Genomic DNA, 17,290 nt, shown 5'->3' on the forward strand with positions numbered 1-17,290 from the left:
GCCTCTGGTCGGTGCCTCCATCTAGGGAAGATTATGTCGTGCTTGCCCTGGCCCGGTAAGCACACATAATCTTGTGTGCTCATTGATGAGATTATGGTACCGAGTCCCCGAGTGGGAGTGTTTTGACCACGACGGTGGTTGGGGTGTCTTTGGTAGACACGGGGCCACCCAGGACCAGCCCGTTGGGGATTTGGGTCGGAGTGGCCGGGAGAGTGCTGTGGCAATGGAGGGGTTTTGTCGGAATGCCATTGGTCCACCCGAATGGGAATGCGAGGCCATGGGTTCCGTGGTGTGGGTACAGTGTGCTACCTCTGCAGAGTGTATAATCTATCGATAGCCGAGTCCACGGTCACGGACACCTCGTACTAGGTCCCACCATGAGTCAACGTTTAATAAAAATTGCACACTAAGCTATGAACTTTGCATTGTCAATAGATGGCAGAAAGGCCATCGAGGTATTTGGGACCAAATGATGGTCGTGGTTGTGATCGTCGTAAAGACCACTGTGGTGGTGCGTTTGTGGTCCAGAGATGATCACAGTTGGTAAGCTGTCCTAAGGGACGTTCGGGCTTGATCACAGCATGTTGACATAAAATTTTGCATTATTAATAATTGGTTAAATATCATGATATTATTTGTCATTATGATTATGCTTGTTGTGAGCTTGCAAGTACATTCAATGTACTGACCTGGCGTGTCATGCCAGATTTCAAGAAAGTCTCGTTGGAAAGGAGCGCTGTTCGAGTCTAGATCGTGTCCACATCAGTGTCCCTGTGATATGGAGCTTCCGCTACGACGTTATTCCGCTACCACGTAGTTGTTCGAGTCGAGGCCTTTTTATGTTCACTAAATAATGTACATATTGTTCCGCCGCACCGAGTGTGCCGCTTGGCCTCGACCATTGTTGTAATATGAACTCTGTTCCGCTAGCATCAATAAAGCGGTTGCTTTCTGTACCAATATGTTGTGTGTTGCCAGAAGACATGATCTCTGGGCTGGCAATGCAGGGTAAACCGGTCGCTCTGAGCCAGGGTGCCACACCAGTGCGGCCGAGCCGCCATGACGGATACTGGTCGGATGATCCCAATGATCAAAGGTGATCGGGCATGATGACCGTGGATTGAACTTTGGGGCGACTGGCTCTATCGCATAGACGTCCCTGAGCGTGCGCTTGCGCTCCCTCTAGGGGATGTGTGTACCATATATCATGTTCACCGTTTTGACCTGAGGGGGAAACTTCTTCTGTCCCCCTATATTCGGTTGCCGGGCCTCATCGCCATTGTCCTCGCTTTGCGATCCGTTTTCCTTGTTCTTGGCGTTTAACTTGCCGGCCTATTTAAAACCCAGCAATCTCTGTTGTTATGATTGGCTGGTTTGTCTGGGGTGCCATGGATCTGGCACGGACGGTCGAGTATGCGGTCCAAGCTAGATTGCCCCGAGTTGTTTCTTTTATATGGCTTCTTCCGCTGACCGGACTTGGAGCCACTGAATCCGGCGTTGACTGTCATGTCATCGGTGTTGTCACCATTGTTTCGGCGTTTGTGTCTATTGCGCCAGAGCTTACCGTTGCTATTTTTGACCTCGGAGGTGCCCATTTCACTTGCTGTGTTTTTGCTACGGGCCAGCCAATTATCCTCACCCGCACAAAAGCGGGTCATGAGTGTCGTGAGGGCTGCCATGGACTTCGGCTTTTCCTGGCCGAGGTGGCGGGCGAGCCATTCGTCACGGATGCTATGTTTAAAGGCCGCTAGGGCTTCGGCATCCGGACAGTCTATGATCTGGTTCTTTTTAGTTAGGAACCTAGTCCAGAATTTCCTGGCTGACTCTCCAGGCTGTTGAACTATGTGACTTAAGTCATCGGCATCTGGTGGCCGGACATATGTACCTTGGAAGTTGTCAAGGAAGGCTTCTTCCAAGTCCTCCCAGCTGCCAATAAGATTTTCAGGCAGACTGTTTAACCAGTGCTGAGCTGGCCCTTTGAGTTTTAGTGGGAGGTATTTGATGGCGTGGAGGTCATCTCCGCGGGCCATATGGATGTGGAGAATAAAATCCTTGATCCAAACCGCGGGATCCGTTGTTCCATCATATGATTCGATATTTACGGGTTTAAACCCTTCTGGGAATTCATGATCCATTACTTCGTCAATGAAGCAAAGGGGGTGTGGGCGCCTCTATATCGGGCCACATCGCGACGTAGCTCCGATGGAGTCCGTCTACGGTTTTCGGCCTGGGCGTCACTAGGCTAGTCATGTCCGAATAGATAGCCATCGTCACGTGTCGGGGCACGTCCTCGCGATCCGTAGACCGATCTGGTATTTCCTGCTCTACTGTCCAGGTCCTGCCGAAGGTCATATGGATAACCCTGAGCTGCTTTATCTCTGCTTTTACGGCGAGGTGGGGTGGGCTGGTGTTCGGCTTGAGTTGCCGCTTTATCCCGACCGCGTGGTGGTCGGTCAGCCGCATTGCGCGATGCTGGTACGGGCTCCGGTGCTTCATCATCGAACAGAGGTAGCAATTTGCGCTTCGGGTAACTTTTGGCTGGGCGCTTAAGGCCGTATTCTTCGGCTGCTAGGACATTGGTCCATCTGTCGTTGAGTAGATCTTGGTCAGCTTGAAGTTGCTACTGATTCTTTTTCAGGCTCCTTGCAGTGGCTATTAGCTGGCGCTTGAAGTGCTCCTGCTCGAGAGGTCCCTCAGGCACGATAAAATCCTCGTTGCCAAGGCTCACCTCATCCTCGGAGGGTGGAAGATAAGTGCTGCCGTCCGAGTCGTCGTTTATGGCCTGTTCATCAGGGCTAACCTGCCCATCTTCCCGATCGTCCTGTTCGACCGTTTGTTCGTCGTTATCTTCTTTGTCTTCGGCACCGTATGGAGTGTTATCGTCTCCTGTGCCGGTGTTGCTGTCCTTGCTGCGGCGGGATTTACAGCGGCGCCGCTGACGCCGGCGCGTTGGTTGTGTCTTAGGAGGCTCGTCCTCAACTGGGTTTTTCTTGTCCTCGCCGTTATTCTCTTTAGGTGTATCCACCATGTATACGTCGTACGAGGAAGTGGCCGTCCAGCGTCCGGTAAACGGCGGGTTTTGGCTATGCTCCTCATCTGCATCGTCGTCCATACCGTCGATGTCTTCGAAGCCGTAATCGAGCATGTTGGTTAAGTCCTCGACAGTGGCTATGTAGTGGGTGGCGGGTGGGAAGCGAAATTCCCCGTCATCAGCCTCCAGTTCGAACCGGATATAGTTCGGCTGTGAGCTCCCCACTAAGGATAGATTTTTTAATGAGTTCAGCACATCGCTTAAAGGCGAGTGCCAGAAGATGTCCGCGGCGCTGAATTCGGCGATCGATGACCGATCCAGCTCGACATGCGCGGACACACATGGTTCAGAACTTATGGCCGGAAAGGAATCCGAGGTTCCGGAGACACAGATATCACCCGAAGTTAGGTCTGTGTGCGGCTCCAACGCTGGAGAGTTTGCGGCTTCCGTGGCGGGGTTGAGCTTCCCGTCCTTGGATGGCGCGACCTGCTCCGGATCTAAGGCTAGAGCGGTTACAGGTGCAATTTCCTGAGTATGGCCCGATGACAGATTTAAGTCATGTTCATCGTAGGGACCGGGAGCGACTGCCGTGGTTTCGGATCCGTCGAAGATCAAGTCTCCACGGATGTCGGCAACATAGTTCAAGCTCCCGAATCTGACCTGATGGCCAGGGGCGTAGCTGTCGATCTGCTCCAGATGGCCAAGCAAGTTGGCCCGCAGTGCGAAGCCGTCAAACACGAAGATCTGTCTGGGGAGGAAGGTTTTCCCTTGGACAGCATCGTTGTTGATAATTGAAGGGGCCATCAAACCCTTTGAGGACAGAACAGTGGAACTCTCAATGAAAGCACCAATGTCGGTGTCAAAACCGGCGGATCTCGGGTGGGGGGTCCCGAACTGTGCGTCTAAGGCCGATGGTAACACGAGACAAGGGACACAATGTTTACCCAGGTTCGGGCCCTCTCTATGGAGGTAATACCCTACTTCCTGCTTGATTGATCTTGATGAATATGAGTATTACAAGAGTTGATCTACCACGAGATCGTAATGGCTAAAACCCTAGAAGTCTAGCCTGTATGACTACATCTCCTTCCGGACTAAGCCCTCCGGTTTATATAGACACCGGAGGGGACTAGGTTTGTACAAAGTCGGTTACAGAGAAAGGAATCTTCATATTTGATCTCCAAGCTTGCCTTCCACACCAAGGAGAGTCCCATCCGGACACGGGTAGAGTCTTCAATCTTTGTATCTTCACAGCCCAATAGTCCGGCCCATGGCTAATAGGCCAGATGCCCGAGGACCTCTTAGTCCAGGACTCCCTCAACGCCCTCCGTGATCGATTCCCCCTATGGGAGAGTACCAAAAAAGGCCTCCAGATGGGATCACGGAAGAACAAAGACTTGCCACAGCGAAAAAAGTACTTTGGGTGGATCTTTGTTGGTCTCCCTATTTTATAGAATTTATAGAGGTGGAATTAGGTTAAACGGATCCATGAGGGGCCCACAAGACATCAGGGCATGCCTACCCCCCTGGGCGCGCCCTATTGCCTCGTCGTCTCCTCGTTTGCCTTCTGGTCTCCTCCCGAACTTCTAGGGTCTCTCTTGTCCAGATAAAATCATCAAAAAGTTTCGTAGCGTTTGGACTTCGTTTGGTACTGATTTCCTAGAAAACCAAAATCAGGCTAAAAACAACAACTAGCCATTGGCACTGGGCTAATAGGTTAGTCCCAAAAAATGATATATAAATGCACATAAAACATCCAAGATTGATACTATAATAGCATGGAACAATAAAAACTTATAGATACGATGGAGACGTATCTGGCAATACCACACAAGCGGCACTACCGTGAATTCCTAGAGGGTAATAGAGACCCTCCCGTTAGTAACCGCGGCACACCAGCGGAAGTACCGCACAAGTGGTACTATTGCCAATTACCAGCAGGAATGTTCAGAACCGGACAGAAGAATCAAGTAAGACCCAAACTATCATAACTATTGCAAACAAACTCTAAAATCAACAAACTCAAACTTGTTGGATAGATGACGACAAGCTTTCTGGATATATTAAGAAATATCAATGGAGAAGAAATGCCAATAGGATAAGGAATATAACCTTCCCCAAATGTGAACCGCCAAAGTCTCCAACACCAAAAACGCAAAGATGACGCATACGAACTCCGTTTTCACTGGAATTGAGTTTGATAAGAAGACGAACACAAAATCTAAAACCTTAGATAGAGGAAAACTGAAAACCAAAACTTTGTTAATAGCACCTACACACACAAAAGCAAATACTTACACCCAACGCGATCAAGGGGGCTGTCAATCCCCTTGGAAGTTATTGGCAAAGATCAAATCTTGGACTGGTAAATAGATAAAATAAAATACAAAATAAATAAAATAGAAAAATGCAGCAAGATATTTTTGGATTTTATATATGATAAAAGTAGACATGGGGGGCATAGTTTTCACTAGAGGCTTCTCTCTCGAACACAAAGCATACGGTGGGTAAACAAATTACTGTTGGGCAATAGATAGAAAAGCGCATAGTTATGACAATATTCAAAGCAATGATCAGTGAAAAAGTACTTTGGGTGGCTCTCTGTTGGTCTATCGATTTTGGAGAATTTATAGAGGTGGAATTAGGTTAAACGGATCCATGAGGGGCCCACAAGGAATTAGGGCATGCCTACCCCCGGGCGCGACCTGTTGCCTCGTCGTATTCTCGTTTGCCTTTTGGTCTCCCCCCGAAGCTTCTAGGATCTCTCTTGTCCAGAAAACAATCATCAAAAAGTTTCGTAGCGTTTGGACTTCGTTTGGTACCAAAAACAAGCAAAAACAACAACTAGCACTTGGCACTAGGCCAATAGGTTAGTCCTAAAAATGATATATAATTGCATATAAAACATCCAAGATTGATACTATAATAGCATGGAACAATAAAAAAATTATATATACGGTGGAGACGTATCAGGCAGTACCACACAAGCGGTACTACCATGAATTCCTAGAGGGTAACAGAGACCCTCCCGTTAGAAACCGCGGCACACCAGCGGAAGTACCGCACAAGAGGTACTATCGCCAATTACCAGCAGGAATGATCAGAACCGAACAGAAGAATCATGTAAGACCCAAACTGTCATAACTACTGCAAACGAACTCCAAAATCAACAAACTCAAACTTGTTGTATAGATGACGACAAGCTTTCTTGATATATTAAGAAATATCAATGGAGAAGAAATGCGAATAGGATAGCGAATATAACCTTCCCCAAATATGAACAGCCAAAATCTCCAACACCGAAAACGCAAAGATGATGCATACGAACTCCGTTTTCGATGAACTTGAGTTTGACAAGAAGATGAACGCAAACTCTATTACCTCACATAGAGAAAAACTGAAAACCAAAAAATATGAGGCTGAGGATGGAATGGTTTGAGATCTCTACGAACGATACGATCAAGCTACTCACTCAAGAGCCCCTCTTGATACTCTGACAATCAATCCTATAACCCGGTCTCCCAACTAGCATCATGAGACCGGTAAAATAGAAAACTTATCAAGGACAAACCTTTGCCTTGTGCATAATCCACTTGAGCTAGATAATGATGATCATGCCCGCCTCAAATTGGAACACCTTTCTTGTTAGCGCACGCTTGGTGAAGACTCACAATTTTCTCCCCAATACTTCATGCTACCTCTTGAGCTTGCGTTGGTTTTTCCCTTGAAGAGGAAAGGATGATGCAGCAAAGTAGAGTAAGTGTTTCCCTCAGTTTTGAGAACCAAGGTATCAATCCAGTAGGAGACAACGCACAAGCCACCGAATACCTGCACAAACAAACACCAACTTGCACCCAACGCGATAAAGGGGTTGTTAATCCCTTCACGGTTATTTGCAAAGTGAGATCTGATATAGATGGATAAACGGTAAAGTAATATTTTTGGTATTTTTGATTTATGGAACGGAAAGTAAAAGATTGCAAAGAAAGTAAATAGGAAACTAAAATTATAGATTGGAAACTTATATGATGGAAAGTAGACTCGGGAGCCATAGGTTTCACTAGAGGCTTCTCTCAAGATAGAAAATATTACAATGGGTGAACAAATTACTGCCGAGCAATTGATAGAAAAGCACAAAGTTGTGATGATATCTAAGGCAATGAACATGAATATAGGCATCATGTCCGTGTCAAGTAGACCTACTCCTGCCTGCATCTACTACTATTACTCCACACATTGACCGCTATCCAGCATGCACCTAGAGTATTAAGTTCATAAAGAACGAAGTAACGCATTAAGAAAGATGACATGATGTAGAGGAATTAACTCAAGGAATATGATAAAAAACCCATCGTTTTATCCTTGATGGCAACAATACAATACGTGTCGGTTCCCCTTTTGTCACTAGGATCGAGCACCGCAAGATTGAACCCAAAGCTAAGCACTTCTCGCATTGCAAGAAAAACCAATCTAGTTGGCCAAACCAAATCGATAGTTCGAAGAGACTTGCAAAGATATCAAATCATGCATATAAGAATTCAGAGGAGATTCAAATAATATTCATAGATAAGCTGATCATAAATCCACAATTCATCGGATCTCGGCAAACACACCGCAAAAGAGTATTACATCTAATATATCTCCAAGAACACCGAGGAGAACTTTGTATTGAGAATCAAAGAGAGAGAAAAAGCCATCTAGCCACTAGCTATGGACCCGTAGGTCTGTGGTAAACTACTCACGCTTCATCGGAGAGGCAATGGTGTTGATGTAAAAGCCCTCTGTGATCGAATCCCCCTCCGGCAGGACGCCAGAAAAGGCCCCTAGATGGGATCTCACGGGTACAGAAGGTTGCGGTGGTGGAAAAGTGGTTTCATGGCTCTCCTGGAAGGATTTGGCGTATTTGAGAATATATATAGGCGGAAGAAATAGGTCGGTGGAGTCACGAGGGGCCCACAAGGGTGGGGGCGCGCCCTACCCCCTGGGCGCGCCTCCCGACCTTGTGGCCGCCTCGTGGCTTTCCTGACATGCACTCCAAGCCCTCTGGATGTCTTGTGGTCCAAGAAAAATGATCGCGAAAGTTTCATTCCGTTAGGACTCCATTTTGTATTCCTTTTCAGTGAAACTCTAAAACAAGGAAAAAAACAGGAACTGGCACTGGGCTCTAGGTTAATAGCTTAGTCCCAAAAATCATATAAAATAGCATATTAACGCATACAAAACATCCAAAACAGATAATATAATAGCATGGAACAATAAAAAATTATAGATACGTTGGAGACGTATCAAGCATCCCCAAGCTTAATTCCTGCTCATCCTCGAGTAGGTAAATGATAAAAACAGAATTTTTGATGTGGAATGTTACCTAACATATTTATCCATGTAATTCTCTTTACTGTGGCATGAATGTTCAGATCCGTATGATTCAAAACAAAAGTTTAGTATTGACATAAATATAATAATACTTCAAGCATAGTAACAAAATAATTAGGGATTTTTACATCTGTGCCCGTGGTTCCTTAGCTCTACTTATTAATACTCGAGCTCTTAACTGTTGCTCAATTTTCCCCACTCCCTTGCCAGAAACCCTCATAACTGGGCACAACAGACGTTGCCGTCGGGCCAAAGGCTTGACTGTTAACTCTGACTAGTGGGGTCGTGCTGGACCGTGTTGTCCGTTCAACCTGATAAGTGGGGCCGCGTTGGGTGGTGTCGCTGTTCGACCGTTGGGCCATGGTTTCGTTGGGCCGTCCCTTGCATTAAAAGTCTGCGCGCGCCGCCGGGACAGAAGCCTGCTATGCATGCAGGCAGGAAACCCTGCCTGCATGCGTCGATCAAGCCTGCATGCGCCGATGCCATGATCCCACGATGCGCCGACCGAGCTTGTATGCGCGATGCGTCCGCCACGATGCACTGACCGAGCAGCTTTCTTGCACGCCAGCCGCCACGGATGCAGCGACGGTCACTACTGCTGGTTCCTCTGTTCTAGCTAGGTGGCTACATATTGGTGGCTTGTGTAAAAAAAGAGCCACTCTATTGCTTAGTTGTACTCATTCATCCCTACTAACAAAGCTTGCTTGCATGCACTAGGTGGTTATTAACAAGGGAACCCTACTAACAAGCCGAGCTCTCTAAGAAAATAATCAACAAATATGTAGTCCCAATATGTAGATAGGGCCAACAAGCCCATAGCGCGATCACATAGCTCAAACTAGGAAGAACTTAATAATAGAATAGATAGAAAACTTAATAATAGAATTTACAAAAGGGGCCAACAAGCCCAAAGCAACTCCAACATAGTTCAATTACAACTTAACATAACATAGACTAAAAAAGATAGAGGGTTTAGAACCCTAGCCGCCGCCTTCTCCACCTCGCTCCTCCTCCGGACGCCCTTTTCACTGCTCCTCCGGGGCGTTGTCGATGGGGTACGAAAGAGTGTACATGCGCGTCGCGGTGGGGAAGATGTTGTTGTACTCCGTGAACCTGTTTGGGTGGTGAAAGCGATGAAGTCGGAGCCACACCAAAATACCCGGCCGAGGAGGTAGAAGGCGTCGAATGTGTTGGTGAAGTGGGAAAGGAGAGCAACCACCACCCGGTTTTGGATGACCTCCTCGACGTGGAACATCGTTGGAGATCCCCTCGGGAGGTGGTGGTAGCCGGACGCGAGGAAGAACTCGGTGAAGTTCCTTGTGGTCCTCAGCCTTGATATCGCCCACACATGTAGTGTGCGATCAACGTACACGCCGGTAGGGTAGAGCCTCTCCGGCACGGTGGGTGGGAAACGGTAGGTTGGTCCTGTGTACTGCATGGCTGAGGGATGTGCAGAAGACGGAGAAGGGGTCAAAGAGCAAGAAGGGCAGATGGATGAGGGATGGCAGAGGCAGAGGGTGGCTTAAATAGCCGTAGTGCTACGTGTTATTTGGCCGTGGCAATAACGGGGTCAAATGTGAAGTTAGTAGCCCGTTTTCAAACTCACCGCAGCATCGGGAGTGTACACGCGTGGGAAACGGTGGTTTGAAAAGAAGAAGAAAAAGAAGCTAATTGCACGCGTGGGAATCCGTGGTCAAACCCTATATTATATGAACAAAAAGAGACAATTTTTGAAGAGCTTGTGGCCATTTTGCATGATAAAAATAAATTTGGCCCATAAAAAATTGGTCATTTTGCATGATAAAAAGAGATAGAGGGCTTGTGGCCATTATACAAATGCAAAATGACCCATTTTTTTAGTAGTTTGTGGCCATTTTGCACGATAAAAATAAATTTAGCCCTTATAAATTTGGTCATTTTACATTTGTATAGAACAAAAATAACTAAATTTTCTATGCAATGTCAATTGTTGTGTAATTTCAAATGATGCAAAAAAACAGAGCCAACAGTTCACAAAAAAACAGAGCCAGCACGTTCACAAAAAAAGCGACGCGATTCGACGGCCCAACTAGAGCTTGGTTTCCTTTTGGGCCCAACACCACCACTTTTTTCGCGGAGTCAGTGGTGGGTTAGCAGCCTAGCACAACCAACAGGATCGCCTCTCGCGGATCGCCCCACGATCCAACGATGCGGAGCCGTCCTTGTGATCCAACGGCCCAGAGCCTGCATGCGGCCTGCCCACCGAATTCCTTCTAGAAGACCACATCCGAGGGCTCTCGCTTGGCGGCAGGGTATGATCGGACGGCTGACGTTCAACGGGGTTAGGCAAAACCCCGCGGGGTTTAGAGGGGTTTTGAGCTGGTCAATGGGGTTACGAAAGCTTTGACTGAGCATAACTAATTTAAAAAAATCCGAAAAATATGAAACCTTCGCCGTTCATTGTTTTATAAGACACACTAACGAGGAAAAATACTAAACTTGGTCTATGGTCATTTTCATGAAAAACCCCTAGCTGGCCTGATCGAGGTCAAATGAGCACCACTAATTTAAAAAAATAAAACCTACGCACAATGTTGTCTTATGTGACATGTTACCAACCAAAAATCATAAACTAGGTCTATGGTCATTTTCATGAGAAAACCTTCACACATATGAGCTATCACCTACAACATTTCATAGAGTTCAAGGAGATGAGGTAGGGTTACCTTCTGTTTTTGAAAATTTTAAAAAAATAAAAAAATCACCAAATCTTTATTTCAAAGTGAATAAGAAGGATCTGAACTTAGTTTTACATTTTTCATATTTTAAACGTGTTTTTTAATAGTTTTTATATTAAAGCATATTTTTCAATAGAAAATGTAAAAATATGAAGATTAATTCAAAAAATAGTGAGACTTCGAATCTACACAATATAGATTGAATATGTGTTAATACAAAACATTTGGCTCATTTAGAGTAGGTCCAAAAAAACTTGATTACAAATGGGTTGTTTACCCTAGCATGGGAGCTCATTTCGAGCATATTTCTCAAATTCAAATTTTTGTGACCTCCTCTAAATCATCTCAAATTTTGCACACATGATCTCCTACACAAACATAGATAGTTTGCCAAGGTTTTTTTTTATTTTTTTTTGCATTTTCTTGAATTTACACAAACATACATAGATAATTTGCTGGTGGGAAAAAGCATGCATTTGATTTGATTAATAAACATGAGACCAATAACATGTGTGATCGGTGAAGCAACACTGAAGTGATCAGTGAAGCAACACTGAAACAACATGTCTGATCAGTGAAGCAACACTGGAACAACATGTTTGATCATTGCAACACCTAAACTCTAGTTCACAATATGTAAACATAACTAACCATACACCACAGGCAAATACAAGGACAGGCAAATGTAGATAGAACAATACGTTACTAGCATCACCATAGATTAAGTTCACACCATAAACTGCCACATTAAGTTTATCATAAGTAACCAGACCCTAAGTACCCAAAAGATTAAGATTCAGTTCACATCATCACACCATCATAGCATCATCACATCACTTCACGCTGGAGTCAGGGCCTTCACGAGCGCAGCATGCTGCCCCCTCATCATGTAGTATGCTACCTCTTGAGCATGCGTTGGTTTTCCCTTTAAGGGGAAGGGTGATGCAGCAAAGTAGCGTAAGTATTTCCCTCAGTTTTTGAGAACCAAGGTATCAATCCAGTAGGAGGCCACACGCAAGTCCCTTGTACCTACACATACAAATAAGAACCTTGCAACCAACGCGATAAAGGGGTTGTCAATCCCTTCACGACCACTTGCAAAAGTGAGATCTGGTAGAGATGATAAGATAATATTTTTGGTATTTTTATGATAAAGATTAAAAGTAAAGATTGCAAAATCAACGGCGACAGAAATAGCTAGTTGACGGGAGATTAATATGATGGAAAATAGACCCGGGGGCCATAGGTGTCACTAGTGGCTTCTCTCAAGATAGCATAAGTATTACGGTAGGTGAACAAATTACGGTCGAGCAATTGATAGAAAAGTGCATAATTATGAGAATATCTAGGCATGATCATGTATATAGGCATCACGTCCGTGACAAGTAGACAGACTCCTGCCTGCATCTACTACTATTACTCCACACATTGACCGCTATCCAGCATGCATCTAGAGTATTAAGTTCATAAGAACAGAGTAACAGATTAGGTAAGATGACATGATGTAGAGGGATAAACTCAAGCAATATGATATAGACCCCATCTTTTTATCCTCGATGGCAACAATACAATACGTGTCGTTTCCCTTTCTGTCACTGGGATCGAGCAACCCAAGATTGAACCCAAAGCTAAGCACCTCTCCCATGGCAAGAAAGATCAATTTAGTAGGCCAAACCAAACTGATAATTCGAAAAGACTTGCAAACATAACCAATCATACATAAAAGAATTCAGAGAAGATTCAAATATTGTTCATAGATAATCTTGATCATAAACCCACAATTCATCGGATCTCGACAAACACACCGCAAAAAGAGTTACATCGAATAGATCTCCAAGAAGATCGAGGAGAACTTTTTATTGAGATCCAAAGAGAGAGAAGAAGCCATCTAGCTAATAACTATGGACCCGAAGGACTGTGGTAAACTACATACACATCATTGGAGAGGCTATGGTGTTGATGTGGAAGCCCTCCGTGATCGATGCCCCCTCCGGCTGAGCGTCGGAAAAGGCTCCAAGATGGGATCTCACGGGTACAGAAGGTTGCGGCGGTGGAAATAGGTTTTCGAGGTGCTCCTGGATGGTTTTGGGGTACGTAGGTATATATAGGAGGAAGAAGTAGGTCGGTGGAGCCACGAGGGGCCCACGAGGGTGGGGGAGCGCCGAGGGGGGAAGGCACGCCTCCCTGCCTCGTGGCCTCCTCGGTTGTTTCTTGACGTCCACTCCAAGTCGTCTAGATCATGTTTGTTCCAAAAATCACATTCCCGAAGGTTTTATTCCGTTTGGACTCCTTTTGATATTCCTTTTCTGCGAAACACTGAAATAGGCAAAAAAACAGCAATTTGCACTGGGCCTTGGGTTAGTAGGTTAGTCCCAAAAATAATATAAAAGTGTATAATAAAGCCCATTAAACATCCAAAACAGAATATATAATAGCATGGAACAATAAAAAATTATAGATACGTTGGAGACGTATCAAGCATCCCCAAGCTTAATTCCTGCTCGTCCTCGAGTAGGTAAATGATAAAAACAAATTTTTTGATGTGGAATGCTTTCTATCATATTCTTCAATGTAATTTTCTTTATTGTGGCATGAATGTTCAGATCCGAAAGATTCAAGATAAAAGTTTAATGTTGACATAAAAATAATAATATTTCAAGCATGCTAACCAAGCAATTATGCCTTATCAAAATAACATAGCCAAAGAAAGCTCATCCCTACAAAATCATATAGTTTGTCCATGCTTCATTTTCGTCACACAAAATGCTCTCATCATGCACAACCCCGATGACAAGCCAAGCAATTGTTTCATAGTTAGCCTTTTCAAACTCTTTCAACTTTTACGCAATATATGAGCGCAAGCCATGGACATAGCACTATGGGTGGAATATAATATAATGATTGAGGTTGTGTGAGAAGACAAAAAGGGAGAAAGTCTCACAATGACGTGGCTAATCAACTGGCTATGGAGATGCCCACCGATTGATGTCAATGCAAGGAGTAGGGATTGCCATGCAACAGATGCACTAGAACTATAAATATATGAAAGCTCAACAAAAGAAACTAAGTGGGTGTGCATCCAACTTGCTTGCTCACGAAGACCTAGGGCATTTGAGGAAGCCCATCATTGGAATATACAAGCCAAGTCTTATAATGAAAAATTCCCACTAGTATATGAAAGTGACAAAATAAGAGACTCTCTATCATGAAGATCATGGTGCTACTTTGAAGCACAAGTGTGGAAAAATGATAGTAACATTGTCCCTTTTCTCTTTTTCTCTCATTTTTTTATTTGGTCCTTCTCTATTTTTTCTTTTGGCCTCCCTTTTTTTCTTTCGTCCGGAGTCTCATCCCGACTTATGGGTGAATCATAGTCTCCATCATCCTTTCCTCACATGGGACAATGCTCTAATGATGATCATCACACTTTTATTTATTTACAACTCAAGAATTACAACTCGATACTTAGAACAAAATATGACTCTATGTGAATGCCTCCGGTGGTGTAACGGGATATGCAATGAATCAAGAGTGACATGTATGAAAAATTAAGCATGGCGGCTTTGCCACAAATACGATGTGAACTACATGATCATGCAAGGCAATATGACAACGATGATGCGTGTCATAATAAACGGAACGGTGGAAAGTTGCATGGCAATATATCTCGGAATTGCTATGGAAATGCCATAATAGGTAGGTATGGTGGCTGTTTTGAGGAAGAAATAAGGAGGCTTATGTGTGATAGAGCGTATCATATCACGGGGTTTGGATGCACCGGCGAAGTTTGCACCAACTCTCAAGGTGAGAAAGGCAATGCACGGTACCGAAGAGGCTAGCAATGATGGAAGGGTGAGAGTGCGTATAATCCATGGACTGAACATTAGTCATAAAGAACTCACATACTTATTAAAAAATCTACAAGTCATCAAAACCAAGCACTACGCGCATGCTCCTAGGGGGATAGATTGGTAGGAAAAGACCATCACTCGTCCCTGACCGCCACTCATAAGGAAAGCAATCAAAGAACACCTCATGATTCAAATTTGTCACACAACGTTTACCATACGTGCATGCTACGGGACTTGCAAACTTCAACACAAGTATTTCTCAACACAATTACTCAACTAGCACACCTCTAATATTACCACCTTTATATCTCAAAACAACTATCAAGTATCAAACTTCTCTTAGTATTCAATGCACTTTAAAGTTTTTATCTTGATTGCCTATCATATTAGGACTAATTTTATAACCAAAGCAAATTACCATGCTGTTCTAAGGGACTCTCAAAATAATATAAGTGAAGCATGAGAGATCAATTATTTCTATAAAATAAAACCACCGCCGTGCTCTAAAAAGATATAAGCGAAGCACTAGAGCAAAATTATCTAACTCAAAAGATATAAGTGAAGCACATAGAGTATTCTAATGAATTCTGATTCATGTGTGTCTCTCTCAAAAGGTGTGTATAGTAAGGATGATTGTGGTAAACTAAAAAGCAAAGACTCCAATCATACAAGACGCTCCAAGCAAAACACATATCATCTGGTGAATAAAAATATAGCTCCAAGTAAAGTTACCGATGGACGAAGACAAAAGAGGGGATGCCTTCCGGGGCATCCCCAAGCTTAGGCTTTCTGGTTGTCCTTGGATTTTACCTTGGGGTTCCTTGGGCATCCCCAAGCTTAGTCTCTTGCCACTCCTTATTCCATAATCCATCAAATCTTTACCCAAAACTTGAAAACTTCACAACACAAAACTTAACAGAAAATCTCGTGAGCTCCGTTAGCGAAAGAAAACAAAACACTACTTTAAGTTACTGTAATGAACTCATTATTTATTTATATTGGTGTTAAACCTACTTTATTCCAACTTCTATATGGTTCATAAACTCCATTACTAGCCATAGATTCATCAAAATAAGCAAACAACACACGAAAAACAGAATCTGTCAAAAACAGAACAGTCTGTAGTAATCTGTATCTAACGGAAACTTCTGGAACCCCAAAAATTCTAAAATAAATTGCTGGACGTGAGTAATTTATCTATTAATCATCTGCAAAAATAATACACTAAATATCACTCTTCAGAAAAAAGTTTTAGCTAATCTCGTGAGCGCTAAAGTTTCAGTCTTTTACAGCAAGATCAAAAAAGACTTCACCCAAGTCTTCCCAAAGGTTCTACTTGGCACAAACACTAATTAAAACATAAAACCACATCTAAACAGAAGCTAGATGGATTATTTACTACTAAACATAACCAAAAATCAAGAAACTAAAATAAAATTGGGTTGCCTCCCAACAAGCGCTATCGTTTAACGCCCCTAGCTAGGCATAAAGGCAATGATAGATCTAGTTATTGACATCTTTGGTATGCAATCCATAAGTGGATCCCATAATAGATTCATAAGGTAATTCTATTTTCTTTCTAGGAAAGTGTTCCATGCCTTTCCTTAACGGAAATTGGAATCTAATATTCCCTTCTTTCATATCAATAATTGCACCAATCGTTCTAAGGAAAGGTCTACGAAGAATAATAGGACATGAAGGATTGCAATCTATATCAAGGACAATGAAATATACGGGCACATAGTTCCTATTTGAAACAATAAGAACATCATTAATTCTTCCCATAGGTTTCTTAATGGTGGAATCCGCAAGGGAAACCTAGCAAATCACACAAAGTTTTTGGGATCGTGGAAACACTAGCACCAAAATCGCACAAAGCATAGCATTCATGATCTTTAATTTTAATTTTAGTAGTAGGTTCCCACTCATCATAAAGTTTTCTAGGGTTAGAAACTTCCAATTCAAGCTTTTCTTCATAAGATTGCATTAAAGCATCAACGATATGTTTAGTAAAAGCCTTATTTTGACTATAAGCATGCGGAGAATTTAGCACGGATTGCAACAAGGAAATACAATCTATTAAAGAACAATTATCAAAATTAAATTCCTTGAAATCTAAGATAGTGGGTTCGTTTCTATCTAAAGTTTTGACCTCTTCCATCCCACTTTTACCAAATTTTGCATCAAGATCTAAAAACTCCGAAACATTGGGATGCCTTTTAACTAAAGTTGACTCATCTCCAGTCCCATCATTATCAAGATTCAAAACAAAGATTTAATAGGGGACACATCAATTACTTTTAGATCTTCATCCTTAT

Source organism: Triticum aestivum, chromosome 4D (genome assembly GCF_018294505.1).
Source record: "Triticum aestivum cultivar Chinese Spring chromosome 4D, IWGSC CS RefSeq v2.1, whole genome shotgun sequence".
Classification (NCBI taxonomy): Eukaryota; Viridiplantae; Streptophyta; class Magnoliopsida; order Poales; family Poaceae; genus Triticum; species Triticum aestivum.